Here is a 13,920-nt window from a genome sequence, read left to right on the forward strand (position 1 = left end):
GGCCATGCAAATGAACGGCGCTGCGCCTCGTGGGAAGCCACCCTAAGCTTTAAGTCCGGGCCATCCCGGAGCCTTTTAGCGCCGCCGCCCCGCCTTTCCGGCGGGCGGAGGAAGCTCATCGGCGGGGCCACGTGCTGAGTGCTCGTCACTCCCCGGCCCCTGGGAAGGTCTGAGGCTGGGGCCCCCCGCGGCCCTAACCGGGCCCTCCCCGAGCGGGGAGGTGAGTTCCCAGAGAGCAGGGCTCCGCGCGCGGGCAGACTGGGCAGGAGAGGCCCGCACCGCACCCCCGGGCGGGTGGGCGGATGCCCCCCTCGCCGGAGCTTGGAACAGACTCACGGCCAGCGGCGCGAGTTCAATGGCTGAGGTGAGGCACCCGCCTCATAACCCAATTCAGACTACTCTCCCCCGCCCACTTTTTTATCCGTTTGTTTAGCCAAAAAAAAAAAAAAAAAAAAAAAAAAAAAAAAAAAGTAGTTAGACTCTCTATCAGAAATCCTGTAGGAATCTCTAGAAGAGCAGGCTGGGGAATTCACTGAGCTAGGAAGACTTGGAAGAACGTTGAGTGGAATAGGGCTCCTGATAGCCAGGATTTTCTTCCCAAGGTTGGAAGCTGTGTCCTGCCCCTCATCTCCCCACCCATCCAACTCCACCACGTCTCCTCGCTCTTGACTTAGAAACCAGGTATTTAAAAGATAAATAAATAATTAAAAGGCACAAGTGACATGTACACATGCCAAAGACACACACAAACCCAAAACTTTCTTAAAAAAGAGAAAGGTCAGGCGTAGTGGTGAACGACTCTAAACCCAGACACCGGGAGCAAGAGGCATACCTACCTCCAGGACAGCCAGGGCTACAGAGACAGACCCTCTCAAAACAAAACAGAATAAAAATTAAAGGAAGAAAAAACACAAGAGACATATACACGCAAAGTCACATACAAAAACAAACCCCATTAAACACAAAGTTGGAAACAATAGCATACAAGCAAAAGACCAGTAAAGTGAAAAGGGGCCAAACAGACAAAGCAATATGAGACCAAAAAAGGCCCCCAAAACACCAGAGTTTGTTTTGTGTTGTGGACATCTACTGCTGGGTACAGGGCCTACCCTCAAATGTGGTTAATTATACCCAGTAAGTGAGTGTCGTTACAGGTACCCCGTTGGTTAGGGGTGGGAGCTTGTGTCCTGAGCTGGGACCCCCTCTGACCTGGCCCTGTGCATCCTGCCCTGGTCTCTGTGAGTTCCTGTGTGCATTGGTCCTGCTGTTTCTTTGGTGTCTTCCTTCTCCACTGGCTTTTACAGTCTTTCTGTTTCCTCTTCCACATAGTTTTCTGACTCTGAGGGGAGGAGTTTGATGAAGACCCCCACTTAGGACTGGATGTTCTATAGGCTCTGCACATTGTCCAGGTGCTCGTGTCTGCATTATTTCCTGTCTTTGATGTTGGCAGAGGAAGACACTGATCTATGAGTATACTAGAATGTCATTAGGAGTTGTTTATTGTTATATTCCTTTAGGAGAACAATGGTATTTGGTTTTCCCCTAAGTCCTAGATCTAGTCTCAGTTCTTGACCGTCTAAGCAATGCTAGGCAGGGGTCTACCCCGTGCAGCGGCCCTGTATCAGCTGTATTAGCCAGAGAGTGGTTGGTTACGCCAACATCTCTTGTGCCACTGTTGTACCAGCACATCATGTAGATCACTATTGTAACTGAAGGGTTTGTAGCTGGGTTTGTTACCTCTTTCCTCTGGTAGTGAGAGACTAGGAGTGAGACTCAGTATTAGGCAGAAAGAGAGGGAGCATGGCTAGGTAATAAATATGGTAAAATTTCAAGAATGGCTAGCTTCTTCCTTACCCCCTCTGGCTTCACACAAAAGCCTGGTACCTTAAAACAAGTGTTCTGTAGGCTTCTATTTCCCACCAGTAGGCCCCATGATGCTGGGCTGGCTTAATACATTCAAGACCTCGTCAAGACATGCTACACAGCAGTTCTGAGCCAGTCAACCATTCTGGCTTTCTTCAAACTGACCAACCCTAATTTAGGGGAAGAAAACTCTTCAACAGATTTAACACTCCTCGCCCTAGGGAAGAGATTGCATTTTTGACTTTCCTAGTCCCCCTCCGAGTTGCTGATTCTATCTGCGGTGCTTGAGATGTCTATGCTGCCTGTTAGACTTCAGGTTATCCTGCCTTTGTATTCTTTAACTGGCAGAGAAAGCGAGCCTGATCAAGACCCCAGGACTGTCATTTCAGGACCCACTAACCTGCAATGGTGGGCGTGCAGAGTGCCTTCCGGTTCCACGGAAAGAAGTCAGTAGATTGCACACCTTAAGCTAGGCACTAGCTTGACTCCTCCATGTTCAGTGCCGTATCTAAGTACTTTTAGCAATAGGGCCTTACCATCTGTTTGCAGAAAGCAACCAATACTTGGCAATAGACTTAGTTGTTTGGGGGTTTCCATGGAGCCCTTTGGCCAAGGACTCGGTTACATGTAACCCATTCCTGGCACTGGAGGTTTCTCTTGGTTGCGAGAGATGTCTCACCCCTGTTATTTGGTAACACCATTTTGATTTCTTTCATACATGCATGCACTTTAAGAAGTGTCTACAATAGTAGATCTCCATGTGCCCCTTAGCTGCTTGCCCCTGCCTATATTCCCTCTTGACCTCTCTTCTACCCTCCCCTTTAATCCTCTTGTTCCAGTCTTTGTTTCTCCATATATATTCCATTTTCCTTTTCTCAGGGATCCTCCCACCCTGAGTTGCTAACCTCTGTGGTTGTATGCATTGTAGTATGACTATTGAAAGCTCAAAAGCTAATATCCGTGCTGGGTAGTGGTGCATGCCTTTAACCACAGCACTCTGGAGGCAGAGTCAGGTGGATTTCTGAGTTTGAGGCCAGCCTGGGCTACAAAAGCTAATATCCACATATAAGAGAAGACATATTACATATTTATCTCTTTAGGTCTGGGCTACCTCACTCCAGATGATTTTTTTTCTAGTTCCATCATTTACTCGGGAATTTCATAATTATTTCTCCTCTTCCTCCTCTTTCTCTTTCTTCTTCCCAGAGTTTCTCTGTGGAGTCCTGGTTTTTCCTGGAACTAACTCTGTAGACCAGGCCTCAAACTCAGGTTCCACCTGCCTCTTTGTCCTGAGTGCTGGGATTACAGGTATGCGCCACCATACCTGCTGGTTTGTAATGTCTTCCTTTTTTAAACAGATGAATAATAATCCATTGTATGGTACCACTCCCCCCTCCCCAATTCATCTGCTGATGGATATCTAGGCTGTTTCTAACTCCTGGCTGTATGAACAGAGAAGCAATGGCCATGGATGGCCAAGTGTCTCTGTAGTAGGACGAAGTGGCCTTTCCGCATATGCTTCCCAGCTTCCTGAGGAACCACACACTGATTTCCATAGTGGCTGTGCAAGCGTGTGCTCCCGCCAGCAACACATCCTTGCCAGTATGAACTCTTGTTTATTGATTTTGGCTGACTCCAACTGCGGTAAGAAGAAATCTCAAGAAAGTTTTGATTTGTATTTCCCTGAGAACTAAGGACGTTGAAGATTGTTTACGTGATTCTTAGCCATTTTAAGAATTCTTTGTTTAGATCTGCCCTACATTTTTAATTTTTTGTTTTTTTTTTGTTTTTTTAGTTTTCAGTGTATTTTAGACATTAATCCTCAATTGGATGTGCTGGTGAGGATTTTTCCCAATCTTTTTTTTGGGGGGGGGGCGAGGTTCGAGACAGGGTTTCTCTGTAGCTTTGGAGCCTGTCCTGGAACTAGCTCTTGTAGACCAGCGTGGTCTTGAGTCTTTCCCATTCTGTAGGCTGCTGCTTTGTCTGAATGACGTGTCTAGACTGCACTTAAATACAGCTTTCATCCAGGGCAAACCTAACTTCAAGGGCAACCTGTGATTCAGTTAATCCTCCCTCTTGGCCTTCACAATAATTTAACCCAAGGGAATGGAGGCTTAGATGTGTACAAGTATTCAAATATTAATTTAAAGAATAAACACTAAACCAGGCCGTGGTGGCACACGCCTTTAATCCCTGCACTTCGGAGGCAGAGGTAAGCGGATCTCTGTGAGTTCAAGGCCAGCGAGTTACAGAACAGGCTCGAAAGCTACCGAGAAACCCTGTCTCGAAAAAAGAAAAAGAAAAAAAAAAACATTAAACCATCCGTTAATAAATGTTAATCATTGTTTGTTAGCTTGCAAATTAACTTGAATGCAGCTTCTAACGTATTTATAGCTTGTATTTTGTGCTCTCATCTAGAAAGAGAGTTGCAGCCGGGCCGCACCCGTTAAGGTCAGGGAGGAGGGGCGGCTCCCGGGATTCAACCAATCAAACTCAGAGGTCCATTACTTAGGTCGCTTCCTCGCCTTCTTCTTTCTCTACCTCTCCTGTCTGGTGGGCTGGTGAGTGCGCAAGCAATTTGGTTCTCTGGTTTTCAAGTTCTCTTTCCTTTGAGCGGTCTACCCAGGGGCCAGGCTTTTATTTCCGGTCGGCGCTGAAGTCTGTGAGTTCAGAGGAGATTCATTTCTGTTTTGGGAGGCTAGGGGCCGGCAGCAAGGTGAACTACCTGGCTTGTCTCCACGTGGGCCTCGGCAGTCTTGGGTCCGGAGACCTGGTGACCCAGAAATAGATTCTACCGCGTGCACAGAGTGCCTGATTCTCGGGAAATCCTGACTTCGTTTTGCTCGCTAGGCACCGTTATTACCCCAGCGCTCTTTGCTTATCTGTTCGGGCGATCCTGGGAGGGTGAGTTGAGTCCGTGTTTTAGTTTTCTGGTGATTGTCTCTGGGGGCCACGACCTTGGCCGGTTTGAGAAAACTTTTTGAAGTGTTTGCTGTAGAATTTGCTCAGAGCATGTATGAGACTAGATAGCAAACTCCGAGGACAAGTGATTTAATTAGCCCTATGAGGATAAGACATAAGACACATTGAGAAGGACCAGTTTAGCGCAAATTGAAATTGCAGCGCCACGGTCCGTTCTGGTGATACAGCTCCGGTTACGTCGGAGAATATCTGAGCCATTCTGGGGATCCTTTTCGAAGAGCGAACAAAAATATAAAGTCCAGCCCCTTGTTGGTGTACAGTAACTGGTAACTACCTTGTAAAGTAAGATGCAACTTTACAATACATATTGTGGCTACTTTTTCTCATGACCTTCTGTGTGATCTCACTAGGCTCGCTTTTCTTTTTCTTTTTTTTTTTTTAATGCTAGTCAGAATGTAAACTTGGTTATTTTTTTTTACGGGTTTATTTTTAATTATGTATGTACGTGCGTGGTTTATGCAGACAGTATGCAGGTATTCTCTGAGCCAGAAGAGGCTTTCAGATCCCTGGAACTGTGTTACCTACAGCAGTGAGCTGCCCAACATGGGTGCTGGGAATTGAACTCAGGTCCTCTGCAAGAGTGGTAAGCATTCAAAACTGCTGATCCATCTCTGCATCCTTGCTGAACTGTATTAAGTTTTTGAGACCGAGTCTCATGTAGGTAGCTCTTGCTGTCCTGGAACTTTCTATGTGGACCAGGGTGGCCTCAACTCTCCATCCTCTATAACTGTCTTGAGCGCTGGAATCCAAGGCCTGGGGCATCACACCTGGTCCATGGGTTGCTGCTATAGGCAGGAAAGGTGAGAAAGAGAGATCCTAGCCCAACTAATGTACTAATCGGCATTGGTGACTCCGATGTCCTTATACTTGGCCTCATTTGTCTTTAAGTCCATAACTACACACATAATGCGTGTGTGTATGTGTGCCCGCTTCCTGCAAGTCCAGGAGAGGACTTGAATTCCCTGGAACTGTAGTTACTGACAGTTTTGAGACACCAGCCACGTGAATGCTGGGGACTGAATAGGTTGAGCACAGTGAAAGCTTTTACGTCTTCCCAGGGCTTGTGTAGCTATGGATGTTGTGTGCACACATAGTGTGTGTGCTCATACCCACTTCTCCTTTCTGTACAGAACTATGCCCCGCGCTTTGCTCCATATTCATAAAGAGTATCCGCATGCTTTTCACATGTGTCTGTGCCATAACTTACTGGTTCTTACTGGTAGTTATTTAAATAGCTTATGGTCTTACTATTTCCCCCCAAATGAGTAACTAAGTCAGTTGGTGAGTTGGACTTTGGTCTATTCTGTTTGAGAGGGTTCTAGATATCTGAAGTCTGGTGAGTCGGCTCAACAGTAAGGAGCACGTGGGGAAAGAGGGCCTGCATTCAATTCCCAGCCTTTATACAGTGTATCAACTATCAGTGACCCAGTTCCAGGGGATCTGGAGACCAGGAACACACATGGTGCACATACATGCATGCAGACAAACCATAGACAAATAAGTATTAAAAGATTTCTATGATATCATAGATGTAGATATTATAGTGCTTCCTATTTCTATTTACTTTGTGCATGGTGCTGCCTTGGAGCCAGCCCTGGCTAGCAGTAATGAGTTTTATGCCATAGGTAAAGACCATGCTGACAATCCTTACTTACCCTGAGTTCAGGTGGGGTGGTGATAGGTTATTTTGTGAGCACATTAATGTTGGGAAGGGACTCAGAATAACCATGTGCTTCTTGCATGGTCATAGGGGCAGAAAGGGCATGCTTTCGTAGTTACTGGAGAATTGCTAATTCTGGTTAGTCATATTTTAGGACTAGGGTAGGAAAAGTAGACTAACCACATAAGGAAGACGACTTTGGGCATTTTTCTAGGATAGCCAGGGCTTAAATGGTGAGACCCTATCTCAGAGCGAGGACATTGGGGATTAGAAGGCAGGTTTAGTGGGTAAAAGGATCAAGCCTAAATTTAAATCCACAAAAGCCAGACGTGGCTGCATGTGCCTGTCATCCCAGCATGGAGGAATGTGTTTGTGTTAAGTCAGGGATAGCAGAAATGGAGGTGCAAATTAAGCTCCCTTAATCCTAAAAGACAAGAGGGTCTTTCTGACTTCAGAGTTCTTGTGAACAATGGCTTTTTTTCGTGGAGAATATCTGTTATTAGTGTGTTGATCTTTACGAGTGACAGAGCCACATCATTTATCTCCACGGCAGTTGCAGTGTAAAGTATGTATCACCTCATTAATCTTTAAAGAAATGCTTAGAGGCGTCTTTGTCTTGATAGCTTGATTAAAATGTAGTCTGTCTGCCTTCAAAACCCCTTGTCTGGGCGGGGGGTACATAAGTCAGCTTCTAGAATGCTTGCCTGTCTAGGGTTTGTCTCCACAATGGCACAGTGTCTGATTCTCTCAAGATTTGTCTTGAGCGGTTACACTCCTGACCACAGCCCTTTCTGGTCTCTAAGGCCAACATGGCCTAAGAAAAGCTAGACTTGTCTTAAAAACAAACAAAAAAATTCTATGAAAAGTTTAAGATCACTATTGGCTCCCCGGTGAGTTTAAGGCTAGTATGGGCTCCTTGAAACCATTATTAAAAGAAAAAAACACAACAAAAATATTATATTATGGAACGTACAAACATAGAAAAACTATCTCCACGTTCATTGAAGCCTCATTAGCAATGGCTAAAATACTGTTTTAATTTGCAGCTTAAGGTGGTACATACATTGGAATACTACTCAGCCTCGAAACAGAACCAGGGGGATGTTTTCTAAGGGAAAATGAACCACACACTGAAGGACGGTTCTTGATCTTACTTGTGTGTAGAGCCTAAACTGTTGAACCTAGACACAGTGGGGGAAGTTCAGCATGTCTGGACATTAAGTTGCTCACCACATCTTCCTCCACAGTAGGTGAGCGGTGACGGTTGCCTCTGATCAAAACACTTGGCCATTCAACTATGCTGTTTGCTTGTCGATTAGACCTTAATAAAGCCAGGGAAAGAGTGACAGTTTGTTTCCTTAACCATCAAGCTTACCTTGCTTTCTCTAAACTTTGCATATTTTTAAAAAGTACTTGGAAAATGTTGTAATCTATAGAAAGTAGATTGTAAACCCTAAGGTGGGAAACTGTGTTAGAAGGGGAAATAGCAAGTTAGCAGGGGGAGTTCCAGCAATGGGCTGCCTAGCTGGTCATATGTGCTCCTGTGTATTCTGTCCCTGGTAAAGCAAGTTTTCTTGTGCCTGCCCAGCGGCTGGCAGTGGGTAGGAACTAGAACTCGGTGTTTACTTTCTTCTGTCCTCTGGTTTCAGGTTGAAGATGAAAAGCCTCCAGGAAAGAGTTGGGGCTGGAGCACTCCGTGTGCCGGCTCAGATGTCCTGTGGACGCACCAGACTATCTAGAAAGTGGCCTTAGATTTGGACGTCCTCCAGAGGAAAGTTTCAAGGCTGATGGGATTATGAAGGCAGGTGCTCCTTTGACCCAGATTTTCTGAATTGCACATTTGTGCTACTCCCCTGTCCCCTTCCCATGGCACTGGGTACTGACTGAGCTGCAATTCTTTCTAGCTCTGTAAACAGTTGTTTGAAACAGAATCTAGATTATCCAAGCTTGTTTTAAACTTGCTGACCTCAGGCTGGTATTAGGCTCATACCTGTACTGGCTGGTTTTGTGTGTCAACTTGACACAAGCTAGAATCATCGGAGGAAGGGCTCCAGGTGAAGAAATGCCTCCATGAGTTCCAGCTGTGGGGCGGAGGAGGGCCCAGCCTAATGTGGGTGTTGCCATCTCTGGACTGTGGTTCCGGGTTCCCAAAGCAGGCTGAGCAAGCCAGTAAACAGCACCCCTCCGTGGCTTCTGCTTCAGGTTCTGGCCCTGCTTGAGTTCTGGTCTGACTTCCTCCAGCGTAGACCAAATAAACTTTCTAACTTGGTTTTTAGTCATGGTATTTTGTCACAGCAATAGAAACCCTAACTAAGACAATATGATACTCTTTCATTAGCACGTAGACCAGGCTGGCCTAAAACTCAGACTTGCCTGCCTCTGCCTCCTGAGTGCTGGGATTAAGGCATGTTCCATGACACCCAACAGTCTATGGTCACGGCATATTTATAAAATTCTTAGGAGATAATGTGTTTTGGCGTGTGTGCACACGCATACATGAGAGAAACAATATACTGTGGAAGGCAGTATTTAACACCAGGAAAGACCTTGGAATTTGGGTTTTATGAGATAGTGATTGTTCCTTTCAAACAGTGTGAGAAGCATTTAAATGTATTTAAAAGAGTTTGGAGGCAATAGGCATTGTTCAAACTGTAGAAACTTGTGCTGTGTCTTCCTGAATTCACGTATCTCATTTTTATGTGATGGGAGGGACACGTATGTCCCTGAGGTCCTTAACCACTTGCGTTCCTCGCACACAGAACCAGTGTGCCATTTTCACAGGGTAAAGCTATTTCATGGGGAAAGTGGACAGCATAGAGTTCAGTCGGAATTGTTATATACCTTCGGGAATTAGCGGAGGCAGAGATTTCTGTGTAAAGATGGGATTGTGGAATTTTTTTTCAGATTATATAGCCAGGTTGGGTTTGTATTCCCGCCCCACCCCCCTGTATGTTGGGATCACAGGTGTGTGTCACCACATTTGGCTGTACTTACAGTAGGAGTTTTAAAGAAGAACCCCTTTTTTTCTGTCAACATATCAACTTCTTAGATGAACCCTCGGGTCCTGATTTCCACTGGAGTTTTCTGCAGTGATGTAAATGTTCCATATTGTGTTGTTCAGGACTGCAATACAGAATTACTGAACAATCAACTGTTACTAGCTTGGCTGAGCAGTTTTGAGATAGGCTGGCCTGGAACTTTATTCTCCTGCCTCTGCCTCCCAAGTAAAGTGTTGGGATTACAGCCCTGAGCAGAAACTTAATTTTAATTAAGTGGTCTTGCAGTGTGTGAATGCTTAGTTACACATGCAATTTTCTTTTTTAAATAACTTTATTTTTATGTGCGTTGGTGTGAAGGTGTCAGATCCCTGGAATTACAAGCAGGAGTGAGCTGCCAAGTGGGTGCTGGGAATTGAATCCAGTGCTCTAACTTCTGAGCCATCTCCAGCTCCTGCACATGCAATTTTTAAAAAGTATTTTATTTGGGGCTGGAGAGATGGCTCAGAGGTTAAGAGCATTGCCTGTGCTTCCAAAGGTCCTGAGTTCAATTCCCAGCAACCACATGGTGGCTCACAACCATCTGTAATGAGGTCTGGTGCCCTCTTCTGGCCAGCAGGCATACACACAGACAGAATATTGTATACATAATAAATAAATATTAAAAAATTTATTTATTTATTTATTTATTTATTTATTTATTATGTACACAGTGTTCTGCCTCCATGTATGCATGCAGGCCAGAAGAGGACACCAGATCTCATTGTAGATGGCTGTGAGCCACCATGTGGTTGTAGTTGCTGGGAATTGAACTCAGGACCTCTGGAAGAGCAGCCCGTGTTCTTAACTTAACCTCTGAACCATTTCTCCAGCTCCCTCAATTTTAATACCTACCTAAGATACATCTTCAGAAGCCTTACTTGATAAAGGATCTTTTTGTTTGGGTAGACTGATCTGGAATCCAGAAACCTCCCTCAGCCTCAGAATGCTGACCCACACCTAGCGAGTTTTTCCCTTTTTCTTGCTCTGCACCCTAGCACTTTTGGTACCTGCCACTATCTAACAATGATTTTAATGTTAATTGCTAACAATGTAGAAAATTCTAGTTTATAATTAGGTGAAGGATAGGAAGGTTGGAAGTTATTTGTGGTAATAAACTTTATTTCCATTACAAGAAAGCTCTTACGGCAGAGGAAGTTAAGGAAGTTAGAGCCTCCTTACCCTGCCATCCTATGAGTGTGCTGCCAGAAGAGAGTGCTGGACCCATGGAGCTGGTGAGACTTCTGTGGGCTGCCTGACGGGAGCGAGCATTGGGAGCAGAGCTCATGGCTCTCGGAAGGCCAGCAAGTGCTCTAACAGCATCTCTCTAACCCCATCTTAATTCTCAAAATCCTGACTTTGTGTGGACGTCCTCCCCCAATTTGATGTTGGCTTAGGGTTTTATTGAAAAATTTATATTTTGCAGATTCTTTTTTTTTTTTTTTTTTTTGTTTTTTTGTTTTTCGAGACAGGGTTTCCCTGCAGTTTGTAGAGCCTGTCCTGGAGCTAGCTCTTGTAGACCAGGCTGGTCTCGAACTCACAGAGATCCGCCTGCCTCTGCCTCCCGAGTGCTGGGATTAAAGGCGTGCGCCACCACCGCCCGGCGTTATTTTGCAGATTCTTGTAGCCTAAGCTAACTGACCACTTGCTATGACGGCAGGTGTGTGCCGCAGGTGGCCTTCCGAAGCACTGAACAGTGAGTCAGGTAAAGGTGAGTGCTTACTCAGTCCTCGCGACTTGGCACATGGAGTGTGTTGGTATGCTTTATATAAGTGTAATGTGTAACCTTTGTGTATTTTTATTTTCCAGGGATGATGCTGAGTAGCTCTGATTTCAGCATGGATTCCAAGATTAAAGCTAGATTCATTTAATAACAGGTAAATATTATAATAATTATTTACCATGAAAGATAAGGGATGCAATGTTATTAGAGGCTGAAGTTTAGTTGAAAAGGCCTTTGAGGATTTCCTGGCTTGAGCGGCATAAACAGTTTGCCCTCCCTCAGTCATTCAGTTTGCCGTGATGAAGTACATGTCAAGTCCGTGTTTCAGCTGATCACACTGATTAGACACATGTGCTGAGCAAACATGTAAATGAATTCAGCTGCCGATTTCTTACTTGGCTTCAGCCCTTCCCTCCCAGGAAATTCATAATTTAAAGAATTTACTACTATCAACATTTTGTGTTTTGATCTTTGTAATCATGTGAGATAAATTTAGTTGATCCTACCTGAATCACTACAGAAAAAGCACTGCGAGCTGGTGTGATTCTGTTAGCTAATGAGTTTGACAGTTTCGTTTCAAATTTTTTATTCTGTGTTTACTGGTGCTTTGCCTTCCTGTATGCCTGTGTGCCATGGACAGTGCCCACAGGCCAGAAAGGGGCATTGGATCCCCTGTAACAAGTTGACAGACAACTGTGAGCCACCGTGTGGTGCAGCCGCACTCCTCAGAGACATCGTGTAGCTCTCTAGTCTCCCCGTCATTCAGAAGAACATACAACTTATGAATAGTATTTCTCCCCGCCCCCTGCTTTTTTATCCCCCCAGAAACTAAGGGCAGGATTCAAGAAGTTCAGAGAGAACTCTAATCTGGTCTCCTTCATGCTGTAAGTCATGGGTGTACAACAAATGATGGATGTCTACCGAGATTTATTTCTTAAAGATTTATTTATTATGTACAGTGTTCTGCCTTCATGTATTATGCCTGCAGGCCAGAAGAGGGCACCCGATCTCATTATAAATGGTTGTGAGCCACGATGTGGATGTTGGGAATTGAATTCATGAACTCTGAAAGAGCAGCCAGCACTCTCAACCTCTGAGCCACCTCTCCAGCCCGAGACAGATTTTTGACATACACAAAGTCTAAAAACACTGCTTTGTAATTTGTGGTCAGCTGCTTGAATTTTAGTTTTTAAACAGTCAAAGTCAAAAGATCCCGAGGTAGAAGAGTCAGTGGTTCTCTGGTGCACAGCAGGTGTCTAGCTGGACTGGTTTAAGCGTGTGCTCTGTCACCTAACAGCACGTTTCCTGGTGTTATATCTGAGATGGTAATGGTATACGACAAGTAGGTATTAGCTGTAAAGTACAGGATAACCAGGCTACAGTCTACAGACCCAGAGAGGCTAAGTAACAAGGGGGGGGCTCAAAGAGGACACCTAGATCTCACTGAGGATGGACTGGCGGTGAGGTGGAATGGGAATGTGGGGGTTCAGATAGGGCTGTAGAGAGAGGAAGGAGAGGACTAAAAAAAGCTGACTGGAAAGGGATGGGGGTCATGTCAGGATCAGGTAGAAGTCCATTGCAAGGGGGCACTCTTAGGAATCTCCAGCTGTAGCCTGAACTGGCCACCTCTGACCTGGTGGAGGGACTGGGACATCAACCTTTGACCTACAGTCTGTCCTGCCAACCAGTGACTGGCTCAGCCTGAGAGTCCTGAGAGCCTACCCCACCGCTGCCTGAATGGCCCAGAAACCTAGGATAGAGCCAAACACAACTGGAGAAAAAAAAATCAATGTAACAATGCCTAATGATATTCTGCTATACTTACAGATTGGTGCCTAACCCAGCTGTCGTCAGAGAGGCTTCCTCCAGCAACTGACGGAAACAGATGCAGAGACAGACCCACAGACATACATTAGACTGAGCGTGGGAAATCCTGCTGAAGAAAAGGATTGTAGGAGCCAGAGGGGTCAAGGATGTCAGGAAAAGCCACAGAATTGACTAAGCTGGCTCATAGGAGCTCACAGAGTCTGAACTGACAACCAGAAAACCTGCATGGGATTGAGTTAGGCCCTCTGTATACATGGGACAGTTGTATAGCTTGGTCCTCTTGTGGGTGGGAGCAGGGCCTGTCTGTCTCTGACTCTTAATACAGGGGGAGATGCTTAGTCTTACTGCAACTTGATATTCCATGTTTCTTTTATACATGGGGGCCTGTGCTTTCCTAAACAAACTGAGGAGGCAAAAGACCCCATACACACAGTTAAAATAAATTCTGTTCTGCCGGGTGTCCTACTCAGGATTGCCACTACTATTGGCTCCCAAAGCCTAATTTAATTCTAAAAATTCATTATGGAATGAAGTAATATTTTCTTAGTGGATTAGTCTTAGTTTGGCAGTAACTTGATTATCATCATTTTTTTTTTTTTTTTTTTTTGGTTTTTCGAGACAGGGTTTCTCTGCAGCTTTAGAGCCTGTCCTGGAGCTAGCTCTTGTAGACCAGGCTGGTCTCGAACTCACAGGATTATCATCATTTTGTATGGTAATTTGAGTTCCATGTGCTTGATCCCTTCTAAATGCTTCATAATATGGCTGCAGGTGAGCTTTGTTCCCCACTGCTGAGAACCTAAGTCTGTCTATAAAACTGGCTTGTCTTCTCG

The 13,920-nt window shown here is 45.1% G+C and overlaps 2 long non-coding RNA genes and 1 other non-coding gene across 4 annotated transcripts; all 3 read left to right on the forward strand.

The window, feature by feature from the left end:
* Window positions 1–4,344: 4,344 nt before the first annotated feature.
* LOC119800042 lies at window positions 4,345–8,780 on the forward strand. 2 transcript variants are annotated; one of them, XR_005282972.1, is made up of 2 exons: window positions 4,345–4,424; window positions 8,155–8,780. It is a non-coding gene; the product is annotated as an uncharacterized LOC119800042 (long non-coding RNA). The 2 variants fall into 2 exon arrangements; XR_005282973.1 differs by lacking the exon at window positions 4,345–4,424 and adding an exon at window positions 4,532–4,767.
* Window positions 8,781–11,195: 2,415 nt separating this feature from the next.
* LOC119800041 lies at window positions 11,196–13,665 on the forward strand. The gene is made up of 3 exons (XR_005282971.1): window positions 11,196–11,251; window positions 11,350–11,417; window positions 13,091–13,665. It is a non-coding gene; the product is annotated as an uncharacterized LOC119800041 (long non-coding RNA).
* LOC119800572 lies at window positions 11,552–11,628 on the forward strand. Its single transcript, XR_005283062.1, has one exon. It is a non-coding gene; the product is annotated as a small nucleolar RNA SNORD126 (small nucleolar RNA).
* Window positions 13,666–13,920: the final 255 nt, after the last annotated feature.

The sequence above is a fragment of the Arvicola amphibius genome, chromosome 13 (assembly GCF_903992535.2).
Source record: "Arvicola amphibius chromosome 13, mArvAmp1.2, whole genome shotgun sequence".
NCBI classification, from domain to species: Eukaryota; Metazoa; Chordata; class Mammalia; order Rodentia; family Cricetidae; genus Arvicola; species Arvicola amphibius.